A 15,000-nucleotide genomic window follows, 5' to 3' on the forward strand; every position below is an offset into this window, starting at 1 on the left:
AGGGGCGCTTTGGAAACAATGGTAATCGTCTTTATGTGCAAACGTAGTCTAAGGTGACAGGTGGTGATGCAAGTTTAAAAATGAATACTTAGGTATTTGGGTAAAGGAATTCCGTGGCTATAGACCAGGCTTTGATCTGTATCAAACTGTTAAGTAACAAAGATATTTTGATGCAGTTAACTTACAATTTGCATTTTTCATCACACTGAAATAAAATTTAAAAAAAAAAAACACTTGTCTATACTGAATATTGTTTTAAGCCCAACCCGACCTGACCATAGCATTTTGCAGTTTATTAAACAAATCGTTGCAATATGTGTCTAAATTAAAAGAACCTGGCCTCAGAAAATAAAAAATGTTCAATGATAACATGAAATGCTCCTGACAATGCTGTTCATTAGATAGGGTTATTGATAGTGTTGCACCAGGTTCATTAGTGATCAATGCAGCCACATATTTAACTTAATGGCAAAGCAAATAAACAAAAACAAAGTAACAATTTGAATTTCACTGTCTGAAGGTTTTTATAAATGTAATTGTTTTAAGCACTAATTACCAAGATCAGAACATTTTAGTTATTACTGTTTTATTTAACCCCTGCCCCATAATTCAACAATAATGTATTATATACCGGTAACTTGCCTACAGTATAAACTTTTTAAAATATATAAAGTAACTTTGGATAACCAGGTAGTACTGTACAAAAAGTAATTCCTTTATTTGTGATTGGTGTAATATAGGGTTGTCTGGGAATCCCATAGAAAAGTAATACAAGTCAAAGCAGTAAGGTACAGGGCCCCATGTTTTCTTAATGTACCTGCACGATCAAAATGCAGTAAAGTTGTTAAATGGAAATAATTTCCACACCTGTAAAACTACTTTACCCCCACACATGCAGTATTTTGAAGCTGGTGCAATATTTAATTATAAAAAGGTATATCTTTTTTAATGCAATAAAGCTCATCCGACATAAGCTGCTGAAAGACATCATGCATTCCTACAGGTTTATTTTGTGAAATTAATAACTTTAAATCCAGTGAAAAAGGCCCTTAAATCCAAAGTACCTACGCTTGTGTTATAAGAAATAATCTTCCCTGATTTGTGCTTTATATTTATGAGCAAATATAAATTTACTCTATGGTATTAAATCTATATTTTATTTTTTGTACTGATATACTCCATTATGAAAAACTACAGTGCAGTAAATGTGTATAAAATACTGCAAGACACCTGCGGTCAAATTATTGCATTGTAACTTGTTTACATGAAAGGTCAACAGAGAATATCACTGTTAACGCTACAAAAATGCATTTTAAAAACATTTAAGTTTGAATGAGATTGTCTGTATTTTACCTGCACACAAGTTTTCTGGTAGGTACTTATCTTATTATTTCCAGTTGGACAATCATGCATATATATATATATATATATATATATATATATATATATATATATATATATATATATATATATATATATATATATATGCATATAATAAAGTGTATTTCAAACAAATTACCTTGCACTGTAAACTTGCTGCTGTTTAAACAGTAAAGTTAATGTGTCTATAGTTAATTAGTATTTTGACAACGAAAGTTAACAATTGGATAACGCTTAAACATTTAAATGTTAACACCCTGATGACCTGTATGTCTGGCAGTTTGTCTACCTCCAAATACTACTGAGAATAATGGATAAAGTCTGAAATGTAGATGTACTATTATAACCCCCATAACCTATTCCATAATAGCTGTCTACCCATGTGCAGCATGCATGCATCCACTTGTGTACAGTGTGTTTTAAATAGTATGCCAATCTATCACCATTCTTCTTCTAAAAATGACATTTAGTGGAGTTCAGTTGGGAAAGCAATCTTAGATCACTGTGCCCCTACAGGTCACAACTTACTAGAATTACCCCTATGCCACTATTTAAACCTATGACTACAGCTACAGCAGTACAGCTTATGAATCTTTTCCCCCTCATCCTTTCTTTTCCTTTTTTAATGGGTGACTGGCTAAATTCAGCAGTGGGTACTTGTGACACTAGCGCAGTGTATATGTCTATGATGCAGCTATGAGGTTTTAAATCCCTCACCATATGTTTTCTCACCGGAACCCCTCGTCTTGCAAAATTACAGGAACTGAAGCTTAAAAATACAATTAGGTAGTTAAAAATAAAATACTAAACGAATATCACATTTATCGGATAAGCTTATTTCTTTTTTTTTTTCTTCCTATTTAATAAATCTAAAATACTGTCATGGTTCATCTAAGTATGCTTTGATATTTTTTATTTAAATGTTTAAATATTCCTGATAAACAGTTAGGGCATGCATAAGCAAAAGCTTGTTAGTTTTAAACTGACATCTGAATTTACCTTTTATAGACGTTGTATGGCTGTACTGCTATCCATTCTAAATGATGGCTTTGGCACATTAAAATACTGTATGGAACTGAAGGATACACAAATGACATTCCACACATCTCACATGTACACTGCTAGGCTGCACAGCTGTGAACCGCTCAGATGTTTGATTATCGATTGTAAGAGATAAAGTTCACAAATGAAGAACACAAAAGTGTTGAGTTCCTTACCCTAATGTATTATGTATGTGTAGACTTTGGCAAACAGGTTAAAAAAGATTGAGAGAAAAGAACATTTTTGCTTTTGCTATAGACCCAAAGAGCATATTCCTGAGTGGCAGCATGAAGACCCTGTCTTATGTAGATGTCAATGAATGCAAGTTTAGCCATTAGATTGCTTTATTTTTCATTTTATGCCACTGGCTCACTTTTTTATTATTAGGAAAAAAAAAAGATTTATTTCAGGGCCAGTAGCAAAGTGGAAATTTAAATGTACAGTGTATTTCTGTAGAGATTGTGTAAATGCTAACATTTACCGTACAGTTTATTAAATAAATGTATGTTTAGGGTCCCGTGATTTTATACTGTGGGTCAATTCAGTGCAACTTTATTTAATATATTGTTGATGCATGGATTTGTTTGGCAACAAGTGTAGTCTTTTACAATCATTATCTCTTTATATGCAATTGGCAATGACAGAGATTGTTTCTTTTTCTCTACAGACTGAACACACCAAGATACATTTCAGAAGCAAGACAAATGCTCATTTATGCATGTGGATGCACAGTGGAGGGTTTTTTGTTTGTTAGTTTTTTAGCATTTTCCCTAGCGAAACTGTGTCACAACACAAGGCACCTGAAAACCCAGGATACAAGTACCTATTTCACGTCTTGATATTGCATATAATACAACGGAAAGGATCGGTTGTTTGTCAGATCTCCTGTTACTAGCTCTACTAGCTTGAAGGTGTCATGTAGTCATGTATAACGTTCTACTGCTGCAAGCAACACAGTGTGGATCTCAGTGTAATATAGGAGTTAAGAAGGTTGAAATGAGGAAGGAAGATTGTGTCCCCACAGCTAAAACTGCCTGAGCAATAAGATCTGCTTTCTGATAAATACAGTGAACAGGCTAAACTATGGAAAACTATAGTAAGCAAACAAAAGGAATATATTTTAGTTTCAAATGAAACTCAAATGTGGAACTTTTTCAGTTTTAAAAAAAATGAACATACTTACAATTATTTATATAAAAAAATTATACAAAAAATATGTATTAACAGATTTCGGTATAATCTTCATACTCGTATTGCTTTATTTACTCTACTTTGTAAAGATGATAAAACAGATGTTTATTTGTATTAATTGTCCTTAGAGAACTTCTGTTTGTAAGTCCTCAGGCAGAATAACATTGCCAAAACAGCAAACCAATCAAAAAAAATTGACTAAAAGCAACCAGCGGTGTATACTTGTTGATGGCTATAAAAGACATGGCTGTAAAAGTATATAGACTGCTGAATCTAATTGGATTGTCTTACGAACACACACGCGCACACACACGCACACGCACACACTGACACACACACGCACACGCACACACACACGCACACGCACACTTGATTTAATGGTATATTTACTTCATTACCTAAAATGAACAGAAAAAAACAATGACCTCAATGGCTGGACAGGGTCAATAGTGTTTGCTGTAAAATTCTGAATAAACTTTTCAATGTCACCTTTAAGTGAAGTAATTTTAATGCAATAATAAAATAACAGAAATCAATTGTATCAACTTGGATAATATGGGTAACTGTGTGAGGGGTATTGTGATGACTTTGCCAGAAAAGGCACTGTCCAAAAAAAAATGAATATTGTAAAGTCTGCTGTATTAAGAAAATGTTTCTTGGTTGTAACTGATTCAGAGTTCCTTGGCTTGTAGATGAGCCGTGATGGATTTTACTGTATGTGGCTGTGAAGTTAGACCAGTGGGTATTGTGTCATTTTTGCCCTGTCATCTTCTGTAGCTTTACTGTACCACAGACAACCCGCTAACTATTTCATTTCAGTCTATATATATTTATGTTAAAATGTGCTGGTGAGCAGTTTACATTTTTAAAAACCAGTGTTCCTCAATTCCTTTGTGGCTTGATTTTCAAACACACAACAATCATAATGGTTGTGGATACAGAAAATAATTTTAAATTAACTTACATTTTTAAATTAACATGGATCAAAAGCACATTTTCATGTGTTTTACATTTCTTATTTTTTAGGTTTATTATTTTCTAATAAAAGTTGTAAATACATAAATACAGTCTTATCGTTGGCAACAAACAAAACCTAACAATGTGTACTGCATGCAACAGAATATCCCCTCAAAATAGGAACCATTGTTATTATAACAATGCAGTCATTATGTAATTTGTATATTTGAACACATTAACATTAAAATCACTATACACACCCTCCTTTAAGATGTATACATTTATATGTGTTGCTCCCTGCGTCCCTGCAACCCACCTTTGTTTTTGTGTTCGTTTTTTTGGCCTTTCTTTTTATTTTTTTTTATTTATTTTTTTTTTCAGTGACAGTGAGGGCTTTCAAGTGAGAAATCTTCCTTTGCAGCAATTGGTGGAGTTTGGTTTGGGGCTTCCTCTGAGCAACATGAACTTGGCCTCTCTGTGTTTCTAATACCTTCCCTGCCACTGAGAATCTGGGTACTTGAAAAACAGCCTGGGGCCATACAGCTGATTATTTCACTAAAATTTGCATCTTTTACAGGCAGTAATAGGGATTGCATTCACAAATGCTCCCAGGCCCTTGGCAGATATTACACAGTCATATTTAACTCCCTCCTTTTTTGCCCCCTCCTCTTCATCTTCTCCAGGGAGACACTTCCTATACCACCTACCCTGCTAACCTTGTGTGCGGCCCTCTGGCAGCTGTGCACTACTCCTGGCATCTGGCAGGGCCTACAGAAGGGGCTGAAATAAGCACCTTGGCCAAATGATGGAGTCCTCACTGGGGACTCCCCAGAATGTCTGTCTGCCTGCCTGTCTGTTTCCTTTCCACAGGTAGACAATTAAAGCTAAAGGTAGGACTTGCCACCATAAAGCACATCTTTGTCATTGAGCAAGTTCATTGTAGGGCTTTTTTTGTTCTCTTTGTGTGCATCACACATTACTCCTCAAGTGAAAAAGCAATAGGCTCTTTCTATAATAATCACTATAATAAGCTAGTGTGTTTTACAATATACCTCCCCCTCCTCCCCCCTCCTCCCCCCTCCTCTGCCCTGCTGTGTTGGGGTACCAGGAAACACCTGAATCTAATAAAATAGAGGGACAGTACTGAATACAAATATGTGTTATTTATTTAGTTATATATTTAGTTCTTTTTAAACTGTGCACCCTGAAGGCGGGAGCTTTTTAAAGTGCATTCACTGCGGATATATGTTAATTAATTTTTTTTGTCTACTTCAAATATTTTAAATGGATTTACAGGGGAAATATTTGATGTATTCAGGATTCTAATTGATTTGAATCATTTTTGCAATGTAAACTGTTTCCTGTGACATCAGACCTTTGGTCGTTGTCCATCCACCCTAAGTTGGGGCCCACCCAAATTTCCAAGCCTAGCTACGCCCTTGCCTTCACCTAGCCAAGAACCCCACATACCCTATTGCAATGAATACGTGGACAATACCATTGTATAATGTTCTGTATATACCTGAGGGTGGCGGAATGGTACAGATTTTATTTCAAGAAATGTATGTGGAAATATACATTTTGGTGTTGCTAATGTTGGCGTATGACCCAATGTTTGTAGATTCAATCTACCTTCTTTCTTTAATGTACAAGCAATATAAACATTTCCTATGGAGAGGAAACCTTGTACGTCTGGTGTGTGCATTTGTAGCTTAACTTTAATAATCTCTTACATTTATGACATTTATACACACACTTGTACCAGACAGAATGGGGTAAAACTAGCTATATTATGGATTATATGATAGACAGGATTATTTGTAGCCATAATCATAACTACCTTTCCAAGATTCTGCTGCACCCAACTGCTGCTGCTGGGCTCAAAGGTGTCTTCATTTGCTCTGGTGTTTCCAGCTCCAGGGAGTGAAATACTTGTGAAACAATGTGTGGTAGAACACATGCTGTCGATATAGAAAAGAGTTATTAGAGGTGATTGTGCATCGTATTACTCCTGTTTTCAAACTAAAAAAAGGGAAACATTCCCTGTTTAAATAAAGTAGTGTGACTAAACTTTATTACACTCAAAGCAAAAATAACAAAATTCCATATACTGTAGCAGGAAGGGGAAAAAAAATTGTGCAGTCCGTTAAAACAAAGGTCACACATGGTTTTGATTTCTGCTACAAGATTTAGTCATGCTAGGTGAGGTCATTGCTCTTAATGACCCCTTGTACTATCACATAATTGGACAAATCATGTGATTTATATCATTTGGATGCAAACCTTCCAAGCAGTAGGGTTATAGTTTTGGAATTTTTGTAGAGATTATATGGTTATTTTAGTTTATAAATAGCAGTCTAGTGGCTGTGACTTTAGATGAGTTTATAAGTTTATTCATACTATTTACAATCTGTTCCTTATTAAAGCTTATAATTATGATTTATTTTTAAAACACAGCTTTAGCAATTTCATTCTGGTGATAAAACAGGATTGTATGTAAAATCTGGGCGCCAGAAATTGTTGGGAAATTTATTCCAATGCCAGATGAGGGGTTTGTTTTTGCATGTGGTTTAACAAGAAGCCTTGCCCATTTGCTGAAATGTGTTACACCAGTTTTTCTAAAATGACCATGTGTTTGTATACTTGCGAATGTACTTACCCTAGGCATATGTAACTGCCATCCAAATTGGAGAATTAGGATTTCTGCAGATCTTTTAGGTAAAGAATTGCTTGAGCCAAACACATGACAATAATGTGTTTTTATTAGGGGTTGCATACTAGGATAACTAGATTCTAGTAATGTCATGTCATGTGACTGCCAGCAAAGAACTGTCAGCAACCCAAGAAAAAGGGCAGGCTGCAGAAAAGCTGGAAATTGTGCATTGTATTCGAGTCACTGGAATGCAAAACCCAAGACAATAAACTGGGTGTAAGTTGTGACTAGCTTAAATTGTATGATTCATTTTGTTATCCAGGCGAAACTGTGTGTGTGGAATGTTAAAATGAGCATTTCACACAGTGCACTTATCATGAAATTCACAAAATAAAGCACATTACAGTCTGAAAAACATATTACTGTGGTATCATTAAAATACCTGTTTTGTAATTTACCTATAAATCCGATACACTTTATGGCTCCATAATAAGCCAAAGTATGACAGATTTATTCATAAAGGTCATCTGCTAAATACATTTGCATGGTAAAACATTTAACCCTATTAGTCTAAGTGTCCTCACAAAGCAATATATTAACATTTAGGAATGCGGTGGTAAACTATCAACACCTATACACAACAATGGGATTAAATCATGATGTTTTTAATATTTTATGATGTGCATTATTATTTTAAGGGGGGGGGGGGGCATTGTAACTTGTTCTTTTTTGTCTGGTAACTGCATTAACTTCTGATTCTATTCATAACTGTGGCCTCTGTTACATGGGAAGAAAAGTTTTGTGATGAAGTCATCTCTGGTTTGAGTTACGCGAGAGACTTTAACTCACCCAGCTGTGGCTCCTCAACAACAGTTTTTGCATTCAGCACTGACAACACATCATCAACATGAGAAATTGAACAGAACCTGCAGAGAGCTGAATGAATGAAAGGGCACTTAAAATATTACAGACTTGAATGGGGGATGATGCCTAAATGTGTGGGGACACAGGACGGCACCCTGACAAGATATAAATGGGTACCAACTCTGCAGGGTTTGGACAAGAACATTTGAAACAACAATCCCTCACGTGACTGATTCATTTATAATATAAATCCGTCCCTGATCGTGTATTCTGTAACATATTTATGCTGTATCTCTGGAATGTGACAGCAGATCTGATAGACTTATAATAGCTGCTCAATAGTACGGAGCTCCAAGACTGCACAAATAAGTGATGTTTAACATAACATGTTCAAAAGTGATGAATCTATGGGCTGTGCTGAAGCACAGACTTTGCTGTAGATTCCCACACAAAATTTGCCTGAAGGAATATGAGTCAATGAGGAATGGCTTAAATCACTTCAGAACAATTTAATCATTTTTGCTTTTCACCATTCTCAACACATTTTTGACAGTGCTGGTGTTGATTTTCCTACCATTGTAAATGGGTACTTATTTTTTGCATGCGATATAAAGGTAATGATTGCAGCTAGAATGAATATGAACATGACATCTGCTCATAATTTTACAAGCAGTATTTTCAAATTAGACCTAGAAACAGTATTAAGCCACTTTTAAAAACATATTTAAATATTGGCTGATTTTGTAATGATATATTCCCTGTAGATTGGGGCACTACTATTCCAGCACATTTTGCTTGGAAAGGTGTGCCAGTCATTTTGCAAGGTTTGTGTTTGATGAGTTGTACCTTGTTGTAATCTTTACTGATGTACTCTTCAATACCATTTCGAACAGACCCAGTTAGTCAAAATGGTGGAATACATTTTATAGTCATTTTATTGGCTCCAGATTCATGTAGTATAGAATAAGGCAGAGAATCCCATTGAAAAAGTATCCAGATAGTGTCAGTTTTTATTGATTAATTTAATTAATATTTTATATATTTATATATGTTTCTATGATCTATTTTCAAATTGTAGGGCACCACTATCATTATGGCAGGTTTTAAAAAGTACCAAATAAGAAAAACTATTATAACTGTGTGTAATACTTTAATGCCAACTCTTCATGAAATGCCAAACACCATTTTGATTGCACCTTTTTGTTTGTTTTGTTGTTTGAAACTTTTTAAAGTTGTTTTAAGGATAGTAGTGCCATAATAAAAATTATAATTAAAAAAAAAAATCTGGATATTCTTTCTATCACCTTTTTATTTTAGTTCAGTAGATGGTTTTGTATGTCAGTGAAGTATTATAAGATTTTATTATATTTTATCATATTTAATTCTTCTCCTGGGAATGTCTGTGCCATTTTATAATAGCAGTAGCCATTACTGTCCACCTATGAAATAAACCAGTGGGCCACTACCCACATTAACCTATATATATATATATATATATATATATATATATATATATATATATATATATATATATATATATATATATATATATATATTAATTATAGATAGATAGATAGATAGATAGATGTAAAGCCCCAGGCGTTGGAAGAAAGTGGGTATCTTGAGAGAATTTTGCAAGGGCGCCAGGGAAATACCCCAGCTTTTCCTTAACAAGTTCCCAGGTCAAATATGCCATCCAGAGGAAGACATATTCTAATGGCACAGCACTCTCCTCCACACACAGATACAGTACTTTGCTCAAGTGTCTGAAGATGACGCATATACAGGTAATCCCCAGGTAACATATCAACATGTGATGTTCCAGCCCAGAGGGCAAGTGTATGTGTTACCTGCTGAGCCCCCAACACCTCATAGGCTGTATGGAAGTCAGGAGAATAACAAGTTGGTTCATGAATATTCTTTATAAATAGCAGGTTATTTAAAGCTACAGTACAGTAGGTCTTGATAGAGTTAGGTTGAGAAGAGTTTGAATTTAGTTTTCTTGAATGTGTTGTAATGTAATTGAATGTGTTTTAACTGAAATTTAAAGGTTGTTTTCTCATTGATCATGCAATATATATATATATATGTGTGTGTGTGTGCTTTTGTTTTACTTGTAATTGATTGCAAATAAACTGTTGTTAAATGTAAATATGTTTAAAGTATTGTGTTGGCACGTCTCATCTGGGGGTTTACTATCCTGGTAAGTAAAAAAACAAAACGAAAAACATCACATTTAAAGTACATGCACAGTTTTTTAGAATAAAGTTAGTCTTTTCTCCTACATTCAGAAAAGTATCTTGGAATTTTGAATTCAGCTGCATTTCTTTATCCCCAAAGAGCTCCTGTGCAGCTTGACAAAAAAAAGAAATTACTACAGAGCTTAATGCGCCAGCCTCCGATTAGTCTCTCAGCTAGCAGTGGGCACTGGCTTTGGGGGAGCCTGTGGCGGCTCAAGTCATACGACTCTTTGATGAAGTCTCTGTGTATCACTGCCTTAAAAACAATGATGCCTACAAGTAGGTGTTTCTTTTTCAAAATGTTATACATTTACATTTTTATGATTACGCTAAACAATGGAAATCCATTTGTAGATTCCCTCAATGTTAAGTGAGCCCAGAGGATGTTTTTATTTTTTTTTGGTTTTCATGTTCTTATACTGCATTAGTAACATAACTAAACAGGTGCTGGTATATAAAAAAAGGAATGTGACAGCCCTACAATGATCTGAATGTAGTTTGTTTCTCTTTCCACTCGGCACTGCACTGCCACTGTATAATGGAAGGTTGGAGACAAAATGGTCCCTCACCACCTTGCCTCCATGTAATGCAATTTAGCTTCATTAAATTACTGCAGGGCCAGCTACTTAAGCAGAATATTGATTTTCAGTCTAGGTCATGTTTAACATAATTCTGCGTAGGCAACAGCTAATTCTGCATTAAAACTAACACCCTAAGTGATCGCAGAATGGAACTGACCAAAGCTATCTCTTTACTACCAGGGGGCCTTATTTATATATAGTAAATTTACTGTATGTTCAAGTGCATACTTAAATCCATTCTTACTGAGCACAAACCGAAGTAGAAAAGGAATTGTTATGTCAAGATGACTTTAAAAAAAGAGTGTATTGGACAATTGAAAAAAAAAGAATGCTCTTTTTCAAAGTTCATTAGAATACAACAAACATTTATAGGGGTTGGGGAAAAAAAGTATGAAAACACCTGCAAAATGTAGCATGCAATACAATACATAAAATGTGCATCTCCTTTTCTCAAGTCAGTTTCAGTTAAAATGGGCAAGAAAGCAGATGGTTGATGTCAGACATGAAGGCCGATTGCAGGTGATCAGTTGACAGTTGCTTTCCTGTCTAAGCCTGCAAATTGCGGTTTCACAATGAAATGAGAGGTGGTCATTGAGGACTGGTACCTTTGTCATGTGCAGTCCTGGCAAGCCTATTGACAGTGGCAGGTTTCTCAATTTTTTTAGTGCCTTGGACAAGATTTCCCCTCTACTTTGAATTACATCTGGAATGAAGGTAATAAGACATTCTGGTTACTGAACAATATTGCAACTGATTAATTTGTGGTTTGCAATGCAAACAGAATACAATGTTGTCTTATTACTAGGAAGATAATAACAGTACGATATGCACTGGACTCCTATAAGGCCAATTATAGCAGTTTAGTAGTCGTATTAGTAATTTGTAGCACTATGTACTTATCAGATGATGGTTATTTGTTGAAATGATGCATTTTCATAATACAGCGAAAAAGGATAAAGTAACCTCATTTTTCAAAGTAACACTAAAGCTTGTTCCACGTACAGCATGATAGCTTCATAAAAGGTATATTAAATTCGACAGGGATGTTTTATGAACAGTGTTGGTTTAGCAATTCACCAATTTGCAGTTTTGTCACAATAACACACGCTTGAAATACTGTATGAGAAGTTGACAGAGGGTTTGTATAACTGGTGTCCCACACATATTTCAATTCTCACGGAGATTGCTAACTGCAAAAGCCCTGCCTCCCACACACTTCATATCCGTAGCTGTTATCATTTCCATTTGGGAAAGAGACGCAGGGTGAGCACAACAAGTCTCTTCTTTTTTTCTTTTTTCTTATTGTGTAAAGCGCATGTGAAGATCATTTTGGCACTCTGCAATACTAATTTCTTTAGTACTTTTTGTGCACTGCCTGGCATTTCTGTTTAATTTCGCTATACCGTCCGTCTTGTTTTTGTTCTTTCAGTCCTATGTATTTGTCATTCCACACTACTAAGACGTGTCGTTCTTGTCTGTACATTCCAGATACTTATTGGTTATGTATTCTGCTTCATCTTCTTCCTTTCTTTAGTTCTCCCCTTAAAGAATAAAAAATATATTCTAAATGCTGAATGATTTTCACCCATACCAATACATTTCAGAGGAACATTTCCTAGCCTCACATACTGCAGGTCACTGACCTGTACAGTTGGATTACACCTTGTGTGTTCAGCAAAGAACCTTTCTGAAATGCACTTTGAACTCCATTTTTGTTCAAAGTGTAACTAAGGGCATATCTTACACCATTGATCCTTTCACAGATGATTGCAGAAAGATAATGTGAAGCACATAGTTTATTTGTGAATAGCTGGATAGACATACAGAGTGGATAGACTGATGCACTTGTGAGATTGGTTTACAGTAAAGGTCTTCATGCTATGTTCTGCCTTAAAATACAACGCTAGGACTGATAAACATATAGACTAATATAGATTGCTTGAGGCTGGCCTGCTAGATGGACATGTCTTTAAATATGCTGCCATATTGTTTTTGCTAATCCTACCACAAAATCGCAATTTTACCCTAAACCTTTCATTTCATTCAGCAGAATTACTGTTCAGTATCCCAGAGGGACGATTGAAAAATAATATACACATGCTATTCAAAGTGTGGAAGCTCATGGAGCATGTAGTACCGGACAAACTGACAACCTGCTTTTATTAACTCCTCAAATACTTGTCTTTTTGACCTATCATCAGTATTCTGTCCTTAAAAAATACTTCAAGTAAATACATACTGCTAAAAAAAAACTAATTGAAGATTTGGTCGTCCCACTGAATAATCACAGACAGAGAAGTAGTCTCTTTAGAAAGCTTGGAAGTCTAGAGATTTACACCCCCTCCCCCCTCAGGTGCAATCAGTATAGACTAAACTCTGTGCCTGTTTCTAACAGGTTATTGATATTCAGCATTTCAAATTTAGAAACTGGCCTGAATGCCTTTCTAATGTGTATTATTTATTTTAACTTTTTTTTTTTGCATGAGATTTACAGCATGCAAAGGTGGGTGAAAATTATAAATGGAGGATATGCTGTTTTCCAAGAATCGATTCCTAAGAACACCTAGAGTAACTCTTGATTGCTGTTTGCCCTGAGAAACCCTTTCTTGGTACTGAGATTCATAAATACAGTCAGTATTTTTCTTTCTATTCCAGGCATGTGAACATGTTTATATTATATTTTTCCTCTGGCAGCCCCAAAGAATTAATTTGAGTGCCTGGTTGTATTATTGTAGTGCACAAATATTTGTGTAGAAAGCTAAACATTGTTTAGCACTGCGTAATTGCAATACAATAAATAAAGCTAAAAAGCAACAAATAAAATTAATGACTGTAAACAGTAAAGTGTATTCTGGACATTGATACTGGCTGACATTTAAGCCTGGGAAAAATCTCCCTGAAGCTATCTGAAACCCATCCTTCAGACTTGTAGAAGAGAAGGGCTTGCCAGGGCAAAAGCCTGGGTGAACTCACTCTTTTACTTATCAAAGCCCAAAGACAGAAAGATGAATTGTCTGGCCTAAGAGAATACTGGGGTCTATTCATTTGATCTAAACGGTGGGAGACCAACATCTTTAACAGTGTGTGTGTGAATGTATTTTTGCTTTTAAAAGTAAGTAAAATGCCATTGTGCTATTTTTAATATTTAAATTGTGCCTGTATTACGAATAGAGCTGTGTTTTTTTTTTTCCTAATGTAGGATGCTGACGAAACCGATATAGCAATGGCTCAGTGCTTAAAATAAGTTAAATCCACAACAGAGGAACTTTAAATTCAAATCTGTTCTTCCACCTCTGACATGGGCTGTTTATTTTGTATTGGTTTGTTTCTCATTAAATCCTTCAATTACCCTGCAGTGTAAAATGGTAAAAGTATTGGCATGTGCCACTTTCATCATGTACCCAAGTTTGCTTATTATTACCCTTGCAGAAAATGCTTGAGTGGTATTAGTCTCTGCTGTGGATTGCGGCACAGTTAATAAATATTATTTGGTGGGTTTTTTTCCCTGGGAAGCACTGCATTTCTTGATTGTTTTTTACAGTTGGATTGGGAATATTGATTTATTTACCGAGTCTACAATAATTGTATACAAGGAATGGAAAAATGCAGAGGTAACATTTCATCAACTCGAACACATTAATTAGCTGTAGTAGATTAGGCACAGATTTTCACTAAAAAGATTAGCATTTAGAGAGGAAAAGTTTTCAAGTAGAAAAAGAGGCTTTAATAGAGAAGTTACTCACTGAGCAACATATCTTATTGTTTTGTTTATCATGTTTGCCAAGGATAACTTTTACGATAAATTACCATTTTGAATTGAATAGATACACTGGAGCAGCCCTGTATAGTTTCACCTGTTTGTAAAGCCAAGAGAAGTTGGAGAAGAAGCTGTCAATCTATGTGCCTGTCTGTCTGCCAACCTGTCAGTGCATAAGGTTTTTTGTTGTATGGTAATTTAATTAAAATAGGGTTCTCTGTTAATCAATTCCTCTTCATCTACGGTATACGTTCCAAATTGCAAATAAGAGACAGAAGTGCATGACGTGTACAGTTTCCATGGATACCCTAGTTATCTCACTGAGGTGATATCATG

This window comes from Acipenser ruthenus, chromosome 7 (assembly GCF_902713425.1).
Source record: "Acipenser ruthenus chromosome 7, fAciRut3.2 maternal haplotype, whole genome shotgun sequence".
In the NCBI taxonomy this organism is placed as follows: domain Eukaryota; kingdom Metazoa; phylum Chordata; class Actinopteri; order Acipenseriformes; family Acipenseridae; genus Acipenser; species Acipenser ruthenus.